The sequence below is a fragment of the Hemicordylus capensis genome, chromosome 2, assembly GCF_027244095.1.
Source record: "Hemicordylus capensis ecotype Gifberg chromosome 2, rHemCap1.1.pri, whole genome shotgun sequence".
NCBI classification, from domain to species: domain Eukaryota; kingdom Metazoa; phylum Chordata; class Lepidosauria; order Squamata; family Cordylidae; genus Hemicordylus; species Hemicordylus capensis.
In genome coordinates, this window is record NC_069658.1 from 89,227,435 (window position 1) to 89,247,400 (window position 19,966).

At 40.3% G+C, this 19,966-nt stretch overlaps 2 protein-coding genes across 4 annotated transcripts in view; one reads left to right on the forward strand and one right to left on the reverse strand.

The window, feature by feature from the left end:
* SYK (spleen associated tyrosine kinase) overlaps nt 1-6,364 on the reverse strand; it is a 159,090-nt gene extending 152,726 nt beyond the window's left edge. Inside the window, exon 1 of the mRNA XM_053296621.1 lies at nt 6,230-6,364. The gene's annotated coding sequence lies outside the window, so the exon portion shown is untranslated. The remainder of the gene's footprint in view (nt 1-6,229) is intronic.
* Nucleotides 152-19,966, forward strand: part of DIRAS2 (DIRAS family GTPase 2) — a 29,978-nt gene continuing 10,163 nt past the window's right edge. The window contains exons 1-2 of one of the 3 annotated variants that reach the window (XM_053296624.1): nt 152-464; nt 1,063-1,081. The gene's annotated coding sequence lies outside the window, so the exon portion shown is untranslated. Of the gene's footprint in view, nt 465-1,062; nt 1,082-15,858; nt 16,019-19,966 lie in introns of all 3 variants that reach the window. The other 2 variants (XM_053296625.1, XM_053296623.1) reach the window with 2 other exon arrangements.

The following is a 19,966-nucleotide window of genomic DNA, read 5'->3' on the forward strand; positions in this document are numbered from 1 at the left end:
TATATGCGCAGATGTGCTAAAGTGATTGAAAATAATAAAGACAAAACCTAGCCCTTCCAAAAGCTGTGCATTCCACATTTATTCAGTAGGTGGCAGTTGAAAGCTTAGATGAGTTTTGCAGTCGTAGGTACTAATAGCAGCTGAAGCAGCAGCAAGAGCTACAGCTGGTCCACAGGGAGGACGGAGAGGGAGAGGGAGAGTGTGTAACTGGAAGGAGCTTGTCACTAACACAAGCATTTACCACTTCCCAGGCACCCAAAGAGGAAGAGAAAAGGCTAGCATCAGACCAACTGAAGCACAGGCAACACAAGGAGCATAGAAGACTAGCTTGCAACTACCGGACAGAAAGCAGGGGAAAGATACAGAATAAAAGCCGCCGGTGACCAGATACAGTAGAAAAGCTCTACCTTGGCTACTATGACAGGCAAAAACTGAACCATATTTATCTGACTTATTTTCTCCAGGTAAATCTCTTCATTTTTTAAAAAAATGCTCTGTGTATGCATGTTGCATAATGAATAGGAGATGCATTGTAACACTGACTGCACAATATAATTTCCATCCAAATGAAATGAATGTGTGAGGAATGGTTGGTCCCATCAGTATATCTGAAAAAGAATGTAAATTATTTGAAAAGGAGGCACCTCGAAGAGATGGAAGCATAATTTGGAATGCATAGAGATGCGGGTGTAGGAGAAGTTTATACCTCAGTATCTTTGGAAATGTTTTAGTAATACATATATGGGCTAGATGCTGTCCCATATGCCTTTTCTGTTTCAGGGAGGGGGCAGGAAATGAAACCATTGGAAAAGCATTTGAACATATTCCAACCCAAACACTAACAAAGTGGGGGGTGGGGTGATAAGTTTGAAACAAATAGCTCCCAAAACATTTAGAACTGGAAAACTCCAGAGATATATTGATATTTGTGGGTTACTTTTCATATTTTTAATAGCTCGAATAATCCCAAGCCTCAAAATAAAATAAAACAAGGAACTGATTGGAAATCAAAGTTGATTATTCTTTCTTTGTTCCCAATTCTTTTTCATCAACAAAATGTAGACTGTATTAAGGATTTAAAGTAAGCAATTAATATTTTCTTCATACCTTTGCATCTTTATACAGTGATTTTTAATGTAAGTGCATATTATCACACAAATATTCCTTTATATATGTTTTCCATATATCCACCTTGCTTTTAAAGCTGTGTTCAGAATTAAACTTGCTTCATTTGTTTTTTGTTTTGAATGTTGACTGACTCTTTGCACATATTCCAAATATCACTTTTCCAGTTATTTTATAGCCTTTTCTGCTTCACATCATAGTAGTGATTTCATTATCAGTGACTCTGAACTGTATAAAGAACGATGTAGGTATTACCTTTCCATACACACACACACACGCACGCACACACGCACACACACACACCATTACATAAGGGTATTTGTAAACATGGAGTAAGGATCACTGGTGATGTACAGGTGTCGAGTTATTGTCCTAAAATGAACATCTGAAAAAATGTTTAAATCCAATTACATTGAACCATGTGGCTTCAGCTCTACAAAGGGTACAGTATAACCATTAGCCAATGGAATTTAGCCATACTTACATCTCTTTTAATAACCCAGCTTAAGAGATAGGATTTAGTTCCACAGAAGTTTAAAATGTGGCATTTTATAGAAATTAATTTGCCTGGAAAGCAGTGTGTATACAATGTGGATTATGAAATCTGACAGCTGTATCAAACTGCACATTAAAAAAAAATAATCCTAATTTTACCCAGCATGGCCCGATAAAAGAAACACAGTCATTTGTGGACATTATCCAGCTTGATATTTTCTCAAGTTTATCAGTTGCAAAACTATTTCCAATAGTATGAACTACTTCTGATTTCCATGGCAGTTATTAATTTCCCTTACGTATAGAGTCTTAATTGATGGTGGTGTCAATACTGAGTTTTCAAATGAGTCAGAAAGAGGAGAGAGCACTGAGTGTACCACAAGAAGGAATAGCTCTGGATAATAAGAATCAATTGCTTAAGGAAGTTTTAGTCTTTCGTTTGTGGACATTTTTTGTGAAAAATATCTGAACATGATTTGTCCTTTCCAGTGTTTGGTTTGCAACAGCCAACCAGATGACTGTGTTCACAAGCAGACCATGAAGGTGCTGGACCTCCCCTGTTCTTTGTCCCAAGCATCTGATTTCCAAAGGTATAAAAGAGTAGACAATAACTCTTGGGAGAGGGGTTCTCCAACTTCTGTGCCCACATGTTGTCGGACTACAGCTTCCATCATTTTCATCAGTCAGTGGCCTTTGACCATTGTGACTGTGAATTATGGGGCTTGTAGTCCAGCAACATCTGGGAATCCAAGTGGGAACTATGTTATTATAGGTTAGGAAGTTAGACTAAAGTACATATGGGAAACCATCCAATTCTATGATTCTATATAAATTAGTACTACAAGAATGACTAGTGTTGACTTTAGCTACATCCCAAGCTTTTGCTGTGCCTCCAGTGCTCAAATATATCACATTAGTTAGGGGTTTCAAAACTGCAACGCATGTGATGATCCCAACTTCACTTCCAGTTCTGGAGAGTCTGTAATGATACTGAATCTGCTTTTCACTGGAAGTCCATATCTTTATCTCTAAAAATCCTGTTTTCTTGTTCGGAGGTACTGTGGAAATATTATTTATGGCAATACATTTCCTTTCCTGGAATTCAATTTATTTTCTTCTTAACTTTGTCTCATAGAAGTAGTGCTTTTTCTGCTACCAAAAAAAGACAATCTCTATCTCCCACCCTCACCCCCCTTTTTTGCACAAGGAATACTGGGACAACAGATCCAAAGGCATGTACACAAAGGGCACCAATTCTCAAGCACTACTACTGTATATGACTTCCTTTGAGTTTAATGCAGCATGCATGGGTGACTTGTGGAAGCCCCACTGAAATAAACTGAGATCACACAATCACCTAATTTGCACATAACGCAGATCTGCAGGTCCAATGGAATCGTGGTTCTGCTCCCCACTCCACCCCTGCTCTACTGTCCGCATTTGGACAAAACAGACAGGAGGCTCTCTGCAGTCAGGGAGACTGCAGAGAGGAGGGGGAACTGGCTGTGCTGGCTTCCTTCTTACATGAAGGACAGCCCACACACCCAATCACAGACGGAGAGAAGGGGGATCTTCGGCCCTGTTTCAGACAGTCCAGCCAGCAGTTCTGTATTCGGACATACTGCAGGGGGCTGGAAACCTCAAGTATGAGCAGTGAAACTCACGTCAACTTGAGGTTTCAAACTAGAGTTTGGTGAGCAAAACCTTGGGTTGCTCACCATACATGAATGGAATTTCATGCATTTGGATGTTCAGGTTTTGCAACCTCTGGCCCCTGTTTCTTGTTACATGTGTGAATGGGCCCAGTGGCTTGGTAAATTGTACCTGATGTTGTAGACTAGTGGGAAAAGTACTCAACAGCACATTTCTCATGGCTATCTGAATGCCCAGACCACTTATCTCCCCAACTTTTTAAATACACATTTTTGCAACAGTTACCTGGCCTAAGACAGTCCATTGCCTCAGCAAGGAAATGAAAACAATTTGATAAGCACCTAGCTCTTTCCTAGTCTCATAATACAACTTCCCTTGATGCATGGATGACTGAAATTATGTTATTCCGATTGCTAGAAACAGTGGTTAAGAATTGCTATTTTTAACCAATATTGAGCCTTTGTGTTAAAAAAATCCTTTAATTGTGAAAATAAAAGAGGCAAATATATAAAAATAGAAGAATGAATGTCATAATTCAAACATGATTTTGGGTTTCCTTGTACCTGCTTTACTGCAGATTTGGAACAATGCCACAGAAATACCACAGAAATGATATACTGCATGACTAGGATAAGGGGATCTAGAATCAATTTCACGAATTTCTTAACTATGAGGCCTGTCAGCACATTCTCGAAATTCTTTTTGCTTAACAAACATTGCATAAAAGCTCTAGAAGAGATTCTGTGTCAGAGTGAATATTACAGTACGAGTATCCATTCCTCTTTCTAAGATGGATGTTCAGTAAGGGACTGAAGAGTAAAAGCACATCAGTCTCTGAATTGCATACGATTTCTTTCATCTAATGCTCACATCTCTGACTAAAAATCAATGCCAAGCAGTGATGAGATTCACAGAACAGCATGATTGTTTGTTTCTTATTTTTTCCTACTTAAAGTGAACCTAAACTTGGCTATTTGAAAAGAATGATAATTTTAGTAATTAAACCTCAGGTAACTGCAAAGACCCTGCCCCCACTCTTAAAAAAACCACCACCACCTATTGTTCTTAAATTGAATTCATTATGACCATTAGAGGATCAGGGATCTTAAACTTAATAGTTTATCATAGAAAGGTAAAATTTGAAATCTAATTTATTCTGAATATTTAAATAATAATATTTAAAAATATTGGCTGACACAATAAGAAAAATTACTCAAAGTAGTTCCACTGAAAAAGTAAGCTCTACTGAAATTAAAAGGGCAATGCCTAACTTTTAATTTCAATTGGACTACTTTGAGTAATTGTCCTCATTGTGTAGGCCATTAAAATGAATGTCATATTTACATTTTTAAAAGAATGAGTTTATAATTAGTCTGCTGTTTTCAAAACATAGGTGCTATGATGAAGCCACAGTGTTTAACAAACAGATGCAAAATTAAAATCTTTGTAACCAATAAATTGATTGATTGATTGATTGAATAGAATGTAGAATTAATAGAATGTAGTCCTATATCTTTAGTTATTTGCATTGAAGACATTATTTCAACTGGAGCAACATGTCATATCATTGAGAAAAGCTATGCCTGCTAAAATTCTATTTCCACGAGGCATGTACAAAATGTTTCAACATTGAAACATTTCAACTCAAAATGGGCCGTTTCAAGTGTTTCGAGCTTGAAACAATACTCCCTTTGAATAAGGGGCCTGTTTCTAGCTCAGAATAAAAGAACTTTGTTTCAGTGTTGAAAACCCAGCAGTTGAATGGTAGGTAGCATCCATCATGCCCTACCACCAATCCCGTGTCCCTAGGAGCTATCCATGGGGAACAATGGGGTGTTTCAAGTTTCCCCATTGATCCCTATGGCTGAAACACTCAGAAACTTTTGAGTTTGTTTCATTGAAACAACCGGGGTCAATCAATGTTTTGACGAAATGTTTTGGCCATCTGTGTTTTGTTTCTAGCTTGAAACAAAATGCAAAATCTGTTTCATGCACTATCTTCCATATATATATATATATATATATATATATATATATATATATATACACACACACACACACACACACACACACTTGCGCACACATTTATTTATTTATTTATTTATTTATTTATTTGTTAAATTTGTACACCACCCCAAACTTTCAAACTTTCATCTCTGGGTGGTTAACAATAGCATAAAACAAGTTAACATATACAAAAACTTAAAACAATTTAACAATTTAAAAACAAACCAGAGATTAAAACCTAAAAAATTTATGAAGCTCAGAAAGCTTGGACGAAAAGATGGGTTTTCAGGTGTTTTTTGAAAATTGCCAGAGATGGGGAGGATCGTATCTCAGCAAGGAGCGCATTCCACAATCTCGGGGCAGCGACTGAGAAGGCCTGTCTCTGTGTAGCCACCAAACGAGTTGGCAGTAACTGGAGGTGGATCTCTTAGTTAGTTAGTTAACCAGTTAACCAATTAGTTAGTTAGATAGTTAGTTAATATTTCTATACTGCTCTACCCAAATGGCTTTAGGCAGTTTACATAATATAAGACAAACAGAAAGATAATTAAAATATAAAAAGAGTTAAAACCCATTTTAAAACTTCCCAAGGCCAGCCAATCAGAAACAGAGGAAAAGGTCTTCCCCTTCCCTCCTTCACCAGTGGACACATCACTGAGAATGTGTTGGCTTCAAGCTGGTGATCCTCACATGGCTGCAGCGTGGGGAAACAGGAGAGCTCTGAGTATGCACTGGAAGTTCTTCAAGTACCCCCTAAGGCTAGTAGTCCCCCCTTATTGGGAACTCCTGCTCTAGGACCATGGGCATAACTCGTGGGGCAGCCAGGGCACGTGCCCTAGGCAGTGCCACTGAGGGGGGCACCACGCCAGTTCCTGCCACCCCATCCCATTGCCCAGATGCCCAGCCCCCAAGGCCACTTGCCCTGTTTGCCTTCTTCTCTCCTGCTTACCTTGCCGTCCGGCCTGCAATCAGAGCAGCTTGCAAACTGTGACAGAGCAGCTTCTTCTCTCCCTGCCTCTCAGCTGATCAGTGAGTGGGTGGGGCTTCCAGAGAGACCTCTGTGTAGGCCTCGCTGAATCCTGAACTCGAGTAGGCCGGCAGGCCCCAAGCAAACAAGGAAGGAGGAAGGAAGGCACCACAAACAAACAAACAAGGAAGGAGGAAGGAAGCCACCACAGCTCTCTGCAGGAGACTCTCTGCCCAGGCCAGCCAGCCCAGCCTTTGCCAAGTAGAATGTGAATTCCTTTTTGTGGTTACCCTGCCCCCCACCCATATATAGGGATCTGCTTGCCATAGGGCTTTGATATGGGTGGGGGGAGACTGAGAAGTCTCTGAATAGTTAATTTAAAACAGATTGGAAAATTTGCTGGCTTTAAAAACAAAAACTATCTAAAAAGGCCTATAAGTGGCTTGTTTCATGGCAGAAAATTACAAAAACTTCTGGAATAAACAATATTATATTCATTCATTCATTCATTCATTTATAAATGCACTTATGTTCAAGTTGTTTTGCAACCCAGAAGGTCTGAGTGAGAACTGTGAAGCATGTGTTGTGCTTTTATTTGATTTTATTTTTCTTGTGTGTTAACTGCTCCCCAATAACTCGCAGGGACTTCAGGGTAAATCTGGCCAACATGTGAATGCAGAACTTCCATTCCATAGGAGATGTGTGTTAAAGGGCTTTAAAAGCCTCATGTGAAAAACCTCCTGGAATCAAACTTAACTGAATTTGTTCAGAATTCTGAGAAAACATACAAAGACTCACACTCCATGGTTGAAAGTCTCCTTTGCTAATCTGCAGTGAGGGGGCCATTTTAATAATTAGTGTTTCTAGTGTGTTCTAGGCATTAAAAGTAGCACAGATATATAGTATATCACTGTATATTGTGAAGTGTGCATGTGTGTATTCAGTGAAATGTATTTCCAGGCAGCATATCAGAAATATCAGACTTAACTCCTTGGGGGCCTGGGGTGTGTGGAGGCCCTGGACTTTGAGGGTCTGGGGGCCCATTTTAAAATCTCGTCTCTGGGCCCATTCCAACCTTACTATGCCCCTGGTGGAATAGATACTACACATGGGTTTCTGCATAAACCCATGTTTGTGCACATGGGTTTGCGCACCTGCACAGTAGAAACTTCCATGTAGAAAATTGACCCTGAATTTTCCATCCATGACTGGGATATCTGAGAGTTAGAGTAAATAATAAAAGAACAGCACACTGCTTGTGACAGGAAGGGGCAAATTACAATGGTTTCTTAGTTTGGCAGGAACTGGTTTTGGCCCTGGCAGAACTTGGCTGTCTGCTCCTGTTGCAATGTCTAGTGTGGCAAACTAATGTATCCTCCTCCCTCCTGGTGCCAAAGTGAGCACTAGTGTGGTGAAAGCACATATACCCCATCATGAGCCAACAGTCATCACAAGACAAAGGCTGGCAGGAATCATTCACTGGTTTATAAGCTCCCCTTTCCCCACTACCTTCTTCTTCCCCTATTTTGCTAGTGGCTATTTGGGCAGGTGATCCTCTAGGACAAAGTCATGTTTTTTTAAAGCATGAGATGAGACAGAAAATGACACTTGGAATCCTCACATAACTCCTGACTGTTGTTCTAAGTCTTTAACAGAGATGGCTCATGTTTTGAGGTTTTGATCAACAACCATGTTTAGATGGTACAGTGTTCTAGTCTAGATGGTACAATGTTCCTTTTAACAGGGATTTCCAGATATTGTTGACTACAAATCCCATCAACCCTGTTTGTACAGGGGCACAATTTCAGTGCTTGCCCTAGGCACTATTTTCCCTAGATACGCCGCTGTCTAGGACATGTAGTTTCCAGGGTGCCTGAGTCTATAAACATGTACTCTGAGAAACAGTATTTCTCAAGGTGCTTGGCACCCAGGCTACTGTCATTACAGCATTCTATGTGCCAGGGAGGGATGTGCACTGGCTCAGTTAGGATACAAATAACAGAAGAGTTTTGGGTGTAATAGGCACATCACAGAATATAGCAGAATATCATTAGCTGAACAACTTTGTATTTCAAAGTAATTACAGATTTTAGTAATATCACTGATAATTATTAAAGATATATAAGCCTTGTCACCAGAACTAAGGAAACTAACTGCAAAATCAGGAACACCAATAATAATATGCTTCCAATGCTTGGGTATCAGCTGATACTTACTTGCATTTAAGCATCAACTCCCCCACCCCCCACTGGTTTTTTAAAGACTCCTAGGTTGGATTTGTCTTAAGTGCTGATGTGAATACTTCTTTGTGATTAAATTTAGCTCAGCTGAAATGCAAAGCACCAGAACTGATAGTTCTCTGGCTTTTTAAGCCTTCAAAACGGTAAAACTAATGACTGCTCATTGAAAACATGCCAATTGCTTTGCTTAATCAAAAACATGGCATTATGATCAATGAATGATGGAGTGGCTTTCTGCCATTTGTATCTGAAGACACAATGTAAAGTTTTTCTGGCTTCCAAAAATGCCATTCTCAGTATTTATTTGTAACTGGTAAGTTTCACAGAATTAGATACAAAGGTCCTCAGTGGATCTCCTTTTGCTTTGCATCAGGAGGACATCATCAGCAGTTGCCTGTCTAACCCTTCTTTGAACAACTTGGGCAAGGGGCTTGAGTGTGTAGTGGCTGACCAGCTCCAGGCACTCTTGAAGGAAACTGACTATCTAGATCCATTTCAATCAGGCGCCAGGCCTGGCTTCGGAACAGAAATTGCTTTGGTCACTCTGTGGGATGATCTATGTAGAGAGAGAGACACGCAGAGTGCAACCCTGTTAATTCTCTTGGATCTCTCAGCGGCTTTTGATACCATTGACCATGGTATCCTTTTGGACTGGCTGGCTGAGTTGGTTGTGGGAGGCACTGTTTGGAGGTGGTTCAGCTCATACCTCGAGGCCTGTTCCCAAAAGGTGGTGCTGGTGAATTACTTCTTAACCTCTTGGCATTTATGCTATGGGGTTCTGCAGGGTTCCATTCTTTCTGTTCAACATCTACATGAAACCTCTGGGAGACGTCATCTGGAGATTTGGCTTGAAGTGTCATCAATATGCAGATGACACTCATTTGTATCTCTCTTTTTCATCAGACACAGGTGAAACATTGACTCTCCTGAATTGGTGCTTGGATGCAGTAATGGACTGGATGAGGGTGAATAAGCTGAAATTCAATTCAGACGAGTCAGAAGTACTGTTGGTCGGTGGTTCCTCTGCCCAAGTGAATGGTATTCAGCCTGATCTAGATTGCGTTGATGGACCAGGTTTGCAGTTTGGGAGTGCCCATTGATCCAGCACTGTCACTAGAGGCTCAAGTGGCCTCTGTGGCTCAGAGCACCTTTTATCAGCTTCTGCTGATATGCCAACTGCAACCTTACCTGGTCAGAGATAGCTTGGCCACAGTTACTCATGCTCTGGTAACCTCATGCTTAGATTACTGCAGTACCTTGTACGTAGGGCTGCCTTTGAAAACAGTCCAGAAACTGCAGCTGGTACAAAATAGGGCTGCAAGATTATTAACTGGGACTGGACATTTTGATCATATTATGCCAGTGCTTCATCAGCTGCTCTGGCTTCCAGTCCATTACTGGGCCCAATTCAAGGTGCTGGTTTTAACCTTTAAAGCTCTAAATAGCTTGGGAACGGGTTGCCTGAGAGAGTACCTTGCCCCATATGTCCCTACCCAAACCTTAAGATCTTCTTCAGAGGCCTTTCTCTAGGTGCCCCTGCAAAACAGAATGAGGCTACCAGAGAGAGGGCCTTTTCGGTGGTTGCACCCCATTTATGGAATTGCTTCCCCAGTTATGTTCACCTGGTTTCATTACTCTGTTCTTTTAGATGCTAGGTAAAGAACTCTTTGTTCACCCAATTTTAAATTTTGATTTTCAGATTTGATCTGAATTTTAAATAATTTTATAATGTGTTTTAAAGCTATTTTGTATTATATTTTGTATTTTCTTTTCAACTTTTTGTCTGTTATTTAATGTGTTATGTGCTTTTATTGTATGTTCTAATCCTCTGTTGTGAGTTGCCCAGAGAACAATTTGTTATGGGGAGGCTAACAAAGATTTGTTTGTTTGTTTGTTATGTATTGTGTATCCCTTGGTTCCTTGTTGCAGTGCAGCAGTGCTTTTTTATAGATGATTTCAGTGGTTGACATCCTGACCAGATGGAAGTTCTACTGAAATTAAGTATTTCTTTATGGTAGCTCCTGAGTAGTATTAACAACAGTCTAGATGTCAGCCACTGTTCGTTGCAATGCTAAATCTATTTCTCTATGGTTTTAAACAATTCCTTCTTGCCCTGTCCTTAGCAGGAAAGATGAAGAATTATTTTCATTCTTCTAAGAGCTAACTAGTCATACTCTACTGATACTCTTATCCATACATACAGTAACAGTTTCAAAGGCGCTGAAATGCTTGGTTGTTTAGTCCTCCATGTAACAGTTTACCATTGGCCTTGTTAATAGCAATAGCAATAGCACTTACATTTATATACCGCTCTATAGCCGGAGCTCTCTAAGCGGTTTACAATGATTTTAGCATATTGCCCCCAACATTCTGGGTACTCATTTTACCGACCTCGGAAGGATGGAAGGCTGAGTCAACCTTGAGCCCCTGGTCAGGATCGAACTTGTAACCTTCTGGTTACAGGGCGGCAGTTTTACCACTGCGCCACCAGGGGCTTAGATTCATTTGTTGTTTTCTCCCATTTATCTCAGTTTTACTGAAATCATTTTGAACAGTTAGCCTGTTCTCCAGAGTATTTGCAGGCCCTCTGGATTGCAGTCCCTCTGGACTGGTGCCTCTTTGCAGTCCTTCTGGACTGCAAATACTGTATCATGTGGAATTGTGATTGTTGTATTTCCCCCCCTTTCTATATCCAGATCATCAATGAAAATAATAAATGGCACCTCCCCTCCAATGCACACATGCATTTCTTCCAACTGCATGATGGCTTATGAGTATTATTTGTACTGAATCGTCATCAAAACATGTTGTCCCCATACAGTAGTTGGTTTCAGTCCACAAACTGAGATTCCATACAATGAGATTATTTTAATGTCAAATCAACGTATAAATCCACACATCGATGCACAAATCCTGCAGTAACAACTGCAGTCCTTTTGTCCACTGTATCAAAGAAGAGGAAGTTGGTCTGGCATCATGTGTTATTTATATATGACCATGTTGACTGACAGTAGCTATTCCACATTCTTCTATGCGCTTATGTTGCTTTGTTATTTGATCTAGCAATATTACAGGTGTAGAAGTCAAATGAGCAAAACTGTAATTTCCTTGATGACTCTTCATTCTCAAGTTTTCTAATAACACTCAGTAAGAAGATGAAGTATATTACCATACTTAAAGGCAAATTCATTCATGAAGAATGGTTGTTTCATAACAATAGTCTTCCAGATAGATTTGGTAACCATTTTAACCAGCCATGAGTACTCATCACTGGCATACACAGAAAATTGTACGATTATATAATGGGGCTGATAATATGTTTGTACTTCAGATGCCACTTGGGGCATCTCCACAAGCCTCTGGATAGTATGCATTGTTGGTGTACTAGCATTTCATGCATCCATGGCATTACGTATATCTTTGGAAATATAACAGTAACTTTTTTTAATTGTTTGTGGCTTTATTGCTTTATTGTTAATTTTAACTTTTTAAAGCCACCCTGGGACTTTTCTTTAAAAATGAGGGATATAAATTTTTAAAATAAATAAATATTATGTTAATTTTTATGCCGACTATGGACACTTCCAGACAATTCTAATTTTCGATATTGACAGACATAAGCACTATGATGCTCACCCATACATTTAGGAAGCTGATGTCTGGATACATTCTTAGGAATCCCAATTAAATTATCCTTAGGAATCCCCACCTTTAGGGAAACCAATTAATTCATGAACTTTTCATGAATACTCAGAGGTATTCTTCAGAATGTTTCCATCTCCATATTGAGTCTACGTACTTTTAGAGGCCCCTAAAAGCACAGACTGGCCTGATTATCCTGTCTCTGAAAAAAGAGCATACTTGATGTAATAAAGCTCAGGAAACATATGTTGTTTTAAACTACTATCCTGTGAACAATCCATTATGAAAAGTTCATAGAAATGTCAAATAGAGTAGCTATTTAACATCCTGAACTATTTAAATTATTACCAAAACAGAATAATCATATAGCTTTAAAATTCCTCCTCAGAGTATACTACAATGGATACTGTTATACATTGTGCTATCTTGCATAAGAACACCACTAGTAGCACTACTATTGGTGCTACTGGTTATTTATCCAGCTTCCTGACCTACACAAGCCCTGAAGGTACTTTTTCCTTATCAGTCCTGGACTCCGTTCTTCACTGGATGCCTATCGCAGCGTGGCTCAGATCCCAACACCACCTTTTTCCTTATCCACAATAAAGGTCCTATTTTTGCAGTAACCTCTTCACCATGCAGAGCCTCATTTTACTCCACCAAAGCAGAAGGCTATATTGCTTCACTTCCTGGCCCCTGAAGGCCAGAGAACATATAAACATTTCCCCTTTCCTGCCAACTTGGAAGAGGATGCAAATTCTTATGAAGCTGCTCTTCAAGCCTTAGATGGTCATTTCAACCCTCCTTTGAATGTGATTACTGAAAATTCAGTTCTAGATTCCAATTGCCTGGTGAATCTATCGATCAATGTGTCATATCACGGCGAGCCTTAAGTGTAACTTGTGAGATTGCCACCTTTATTGATGAAATGACCAGGAATCAGATAGTTATTAAAACAAATTGCTCCAAACTGCATGAAAAACTGCTACTGGACATTCGGTTTGGCAACCTCTGGGCCCTTCAGCTCTGATTCCCTGTTACATGTAAATGGGGCCAGTATCTCAGACTGGCGTACATCCCAAAACAGACTTGGTGAAAGCTATTTAAGAAGCACCAGAGCCACACAAAAAGGATGCACTTTGATCATTCTTAGGACTCTGTGACTATTACTCTAAATTTGTTCGACAATTTGCCTCAAAAGTTGCTCCACTGCATCTTCTTTTTAAAAAGAATGTAGCATTTAACTGGGATGTATCCTGCAAGGCCAGTTTTCAGGCTATCAAATCAACCATTGCTGAAAATCCTGCTCTCACTTCTTTTGACAACAAAAGGCACACTAACTACTGATGCCTCTGAATATGGTTTGGGTACTATTTTGACCCAGCAAAAAGGGGACAGGGAAGCTACAGTTGCCTTGCTTCCAGAGTGCTTACTGCTTCAGAGAAGATGTATTATGTCATTGAAAAAGAAGGTCTAGCATATTTCTGGGTGGTGAGGCACATTCAGCACTTATTGTGGGGCAGAAAATTCACTTTATGATCAGTCCGTAAACCCCAATCTGTTTTTATTTACTACTCGGGGATCAAGTCAAGCAACCCCAAGAATATCCTAATGGATCCATACTTATGGATTTTGATTTTGAGCTGGAATATCTTCCAGGTCTTTGGAATACAACTGCAGATTGTTTATCTTGACTTCACTTCCAGGCCAAGGGGAGATCTCAGAAGACGAGGATGAATAGAAATTAAATTAATAATAATAATAATAATAATAATAATAATAATAATAATGAAGGAGTAGTAATTGTGCAAATAGCTTCATCCATTCATGGAGTGATCACAACTTCTGAATGGAAAGTGGCCCTTAGTGTTGATCAAGTGCTTACTGAACTTAAACCTTACCTAACTAATGGATGGCCATATAAAAACAAGGTACCTGAACATCTTCAACCACACATGAACATAACAAGTGACCTGTCTCTTCTCAATGAACTGGTGCTGAAGACTGATTGTTTGGTGGTGTCAACCTCCTTACAAGCAACAGTGATCAAAATTGCTCACAAATGTCACCTGGGCATGAGGTTGACTAAAAGGCAAATCAAAGAAAATTTTGGGTGGCCAGGTATGGACAAACACATTGAAAATGTAATCTGGCATTGTCTTGCTTTTGCTGTGTTTGACAAATCATAGTTTTATCACCCCCTTGACTCCAGTAGAGTGTCCCAGTTGTCCCTGGGAAAAACGAGCTCTGGATATAATGGGTCCTTTAGATAACCAAATTGCAAAGCAAAGATTTGTTATAGTGAGGGTGGATTACTATTCCAGATGGCCAGAAGTTTCATTTTCTGACAACATGACTACAAACAAGGTGATCCAGTTCATGGCAGCAGTTTTTGTGAGGGAAGGCCTTCCTAAAGAGCTAGTGGGGTATAAAGGGATACAAAGGGATACAGCTTACTTCATTTGAAATGGAGCAATACTTGCATAACCATGGGGTAAAACACAAGACACTTTCTTTGTACCATTCTCCAGGGAATGGCTTAGTGGAAAGAATGAACAGTTTAGTGGGAAAGGGTTTACAACTGGCAACTACAAAACAAGAACCCTGGAAATAGGCAATCTGTGAAACTCTAGCTGCTTATCTAAATGCTCTCCTTTCTACTACAATAAAACCACCTTTTGAACTGCTGAGAGGATGCAAAGCTACAACCAAACTTACCCAATGGCAACGATAGGGCTTTCCATGCCATCTCATTCTGAGGATGGAGAGAGTAAGGGAGAAGCAACAAACATACAAATTGTATGTGGATCGGAAATAGGGTGTGAAAGTGAACATTTCAGGTAGAGGACTTTGTTGTGAGAAAGGGATGTTCCCGATATTATGGACCAGAACAAATAATCCAAATCTGAGGAGATTCTGTCATATTGGATGATGAAAAGAAATGGAAAGACTTTCCAGCATGCATACTATGAGACAAGAGGGAAGGGAGTCTGATCTCGAGAGGAACTGAAGAGGAATTTGATCTTTCCTCCAGTTTTGACCTCACAGATGAAGCTAATGAAAGTGATGGGCAATCCTCTGTGCCAAAAAAATAAAATTAAATTAAATTTAAAAAATCACTAACAGCTCCTGTGCCAGAATACTCAATACTTAGGAGAAGTGTGTGCGACAAGAGAACACCTAAAAGAATTCAGGACTTTGTCACTGAATTTTAAATTAATTAGATTCTTGTTATATAGGGGAGGGATGTATTGTATTCCATCTAGTAATATTTTATGTTGTGTTGCTGAGAAGTTTGTCCCAGTGGGGATCCTGTAGAGAGTGTGTGTGTAGGGTGGGGGGTGTAGAGTCAGAAAGGAAAAGGGAGGGAATGGAGAAGGAAAGAATGGAGTTGTTTCTGAATAAACCTTTAGTTAAATCTATATAAATTTATTTGTGTCTATGAGGGAAGCAGCTATAAAAAGAAATTGATTATTAAATAACCTCATCCACCACTGTTGTAATAAGAAGGCAATTAGCCAAATAAATGTTAATTTGTTGGTGAACTTTTTCAAGGAAACTGTAGCTGAATAGAGGAATTTTGTTTGCTCAGTAAAATCTGGCATCTTGTGCTCCATAGCTACTTTCAGTGTGACTTGGCTAAGACTCCTGTACTGTACTTAAAATGCTCCAGAAAAGCTGTTTTTGAATTATTAATCTGCCTGATTGAAATTCTGCTTGAACATACAGCTCCTTTTCTTGAGATGAATATGGCAAAAGGCCTTCAAGCCAGATTCCCATCTAAAGCCACGCTGTTTCTCTGAAGTTCTCAGAGTCTGAATTTGGAGACCATCAGAGTGAAATGGTTGAGGAGAAACCACTGAAGGTCTCTTCTTGCAGCAAAAGAGAGGTTGTTGCATTTTTCACCATGAGTCAATTGTGTTGTTTCTGGGTTTGGTTTTGTTTTAAAGATATTCACATACTAGAAAACATGTAATAGCAATAGCAGTAGCACTTACATTTATATACTGCTCTATAGCTGGAAGCTCTCTAAGCGGTTTACAATGATTTAGCATATTGCCCCCCAACATTCTGGGTACTCATTTTACCAACCTCGGAAGGATGGAAGGCTGAGTCAACCTTGAGCACCTGGTCAGGATTGAACTTGTAACCTTCTGGTTACAGGGCGGCAGTTTTACCACTGCGCCACCAGGGGCTCATAATCAAGATGACCCCAAGAGCCAGAATGGTAAGGCTTGGAAGTGTGTGTTTACCGTTTATCATGTATTTTCAACCATTCAAATATGCTTCAAAAAGACATAAGTCATGCCAAAAGATTTGAACTTTTGGCAGAAATGTGAGGTCTTTTTCATGAAGCAGAATCTTTCTTCATTTCCTCACTATTCTGGTTTGATACACACAGAAAGACATTTTCACAAGTGTTCTCTTGACTAACCTAGGGGTCATAATTACAGCTAAGAAGAATATTCTCCTGGGAACATTTTTGGCACAAAATAAGGGCTTTTAGGGAAACCAAAGGTCTCCCAGAAGATCTCCCGAGTGCCACTAAAAAATCTGTTCACTGGTCCTTGCAGCCCCAATCAGCAGCTGTTTCAGCACCATTTTAAAAAATTAAATCAGCCTCTGTCCTCCCAACAGTATTGCTATCTTATAGTTATCAAACTGAGCCACCGAATGACACAGTGGGAAAATGATTTGATTAGCAAGCTTGCCGGTTCGAATCCCCACCGGTATGTTTCCCAGACTATGGGAAACACCTATATTGGGCAGCAGTGATATAGGGAGAAACTGAAAGGCATCATCTCGTACTGCATGGGAGATGGCAATGGTAAACCCCTCCTGTATTCTACCAAAGACAATCACAGGCTGGGATCTGTGGTAGCAACGGCACACTTTACCTTTAGTTATAAAATCATCTCCTCTACCACAGTAGTAACAAGAATGCAATTAGCCAAACAAAGGGCAATTAGCCAAAGATTTGACTATGCAGCAACAACCCATGAAAGCAAACAAAGCTAAGTCAGATTGTGAACAAGGAGCATTCAAGAAGCATTACTGTTGTCATCTCATAGGCAAATCTACTTGGCCACTGGATAATAACAATGTGGCTAAGATGAAGATTTGAAGAAAAGACAAGCATGGGGCTCATGGTACACAAGCCTCCTTAAAACTGGGGCTCGTGGTAGAACTTCTGCTGCCTAAATGTGTGTGTGTAGGAGTGCAGTGAGCAGTGTTCCCCTCTAACAGGGATTCCCAGATGTTGTTGACTACCATTCCCAGAATCCCCAGCTGCAATGGCTTTTGATTGGGGATTATGGGAGTTGTAGTCAACAACATCTGGGAATCCCTGTTAGAGGGAACACTGGTGGTGAGCCCCTCCTTTATTGGGGACACTCTGCAGTTCCTGTGAGAAAAACATCACACTATCCTCAAAATAACCAAACAGGGAGAACTTTTTGTAGAGGCAGATTTGATTTTAAAAAGCACACCCCAACTACTTTGGCTCAATAGTAATCTAATCATAACACAAGGGATAAAGTGGCCTTAAGAAATATCCTGTTTTCCCTCTTCATTTGATCTTAGCTCAAATATTTCATTCTGTAATATTTCTGTGAATATGCAAACATGCAATATATGAGGGATGTAGCAATTCCTTATAAACCAGCCTGATCATGTACTGTAATTAAACATTTCATTACATTACAGAATCTCTCTTTAATCATTACTCATGTTCACCTATGAGAATTTTATATTAAAGTGATTTTTCCTTACATGCTCTATTTAGCTATAAAAGAACTCTCTTATCCTTCAGTATCAGAGCCAATAAAACCAATTTATAACCTCATATACATGGTTGGGCTACACAGACTGTGATATGCTCTCCTCATTGTATTCCTAGCCAAGAATATATTAGCAAAAACTACAAAGTGAACTTTGGATGGAAAAAAAATAGCTTTACTTTCACAAAGCAAAACACTGCCAGTTTTCACCTCTACCTGGGAGATTTCTTATGAGATATGGAATTTAGCAATAAGGCAACCTTTAATCATTTCTCCTCACCTCCCCTACACACACACACACACACACACACACACACACACACACACACACACATTAATTGATAGTAGCAGAGACAATTCCTAGGCAAACTGCCCTCCATGGGTTGCCCTCTTAGGGTTCACAGGGAAGGAGCCACCATTGAGCGAACAGGTTCAAAGAACCCGGGCCATCAATGAAAAGGGCTGCTGGAGCCCCCATTGTGCATGATGTCACATGCAAAGGGGGCATGGCCTGATTGCCAGAAGGCCTGCCCCAGTTCTCTCTTTCTCATTTCTAGGCAGCACGTGCAGCCTGAGAACATTTATTTCCCTTCTTCTCCCTCCAGCAATGGAGGGGAAGGGAAATCAATGCTGTCAGGCAGCAAGCACTGCCTGAACTGAGAGGGGGAAAGCTCCCTTGAGCTGACCCAAGGCCAGGCCAGGCCCCCTTTGTGTGTGATCTCACATACATGGGGGCGTGGCTCAGGCTTGGGATAGCCCAAGCAAGCTTTCCTTCTCTCATTTCAGGCAGCGTTTGCTGCTTGACAGCATTTATTTCCCTTCCTCTCCCTTGCTGGAGGGAGAGGAAAGGGAATAAAGGCTGTCAGGCAGAAAGCGCTGCCTGAAATGAGAGGGGGAAAGTTCAATAAGGGCTCACCGGAGCCTGAGCCATGTCCCATGTACATGATGTCACGTGCACTGGGTGTCACTGGTGGGGCTGCCAGGTGGGGCAGAACACAGGCCACCATTTGGTTGGCTCCACTACTGGACAGTTACCTTGGCAGATAAGATGAAAGAGAGGAAACATTGACACACTGATTCTTGTGACAACAGTCCCTCTGCCATTATGATGCAAAGTCTATGGCCACAAAGGTGGAATTGGGGACAGATAGAGGGTCCTTCCAAGATTCCTGGCCTTTGATAGCTGCTCAGCAATGCTGGACCTGAGTGGTAGAGTTGGGATAGTCTATGATGGAGTTAATTGCCATAAGATGAGCTGGTGGTCATTAATGTATGGAGGTTTTTTTAAGGATTAGAAAAATTAATGGAGAATAGGTCTGACATTAGCCATTAAAACCAAAAATGGACTTCCACTTACTCAATGCTTATACAGGTCTGTACAACATAAGGCCCAAGGCCCAGATCTGGCCCATGGGGGCTTTTTTACTGGCCCCCAGGTATCCTACAGCATCATAGGAGTCTAAAATTGCCTTACAGCACCATCCTGTGCATGTTTACTCAGAAATATGGTGTATCCAGTGAGGCTTACTTCCGAATAAACATGCCTAGGATTGCAGCCTGAAAGTGACAGTAATTGAGGGGGCAGGGAGAGGAGAGAGCATTTATTTGGGGCTGGCAGGTGCCACACTGACTCAACAGGGATAAGGCCTATTTTCTGGCAATCCACAATTAACAACTGTGTTAATGGAGGGAGGGATTGACCAGTAACTAAAACTGCTTTCATTAATGTGTTTAATGATAATTTTAATTTAATAATTAATGTGCCAAAAATTGACCTCAGCCAGCCCATGCACCAAGTCATGGTTGGTTCCGGCCCATTAAGGTATTTAAGCTGTGCACCCCTGGCTCATTAAGACCAGGAGCTAGGAACAAACAACAGAACATCCTTGCTTAATCATCATACCCATCCTGTGAGTTTACAAGATTCATGTGTTTGATCACTGACAGGGTCAAAGTGCTGAATGGAGTAGACTTTTGACCTGAACATGGCAATTTGTATTTCCTTACTAGGCATGTGGTCCAATAAAGAATTCTTACTTGACTAATCTTATGAATTC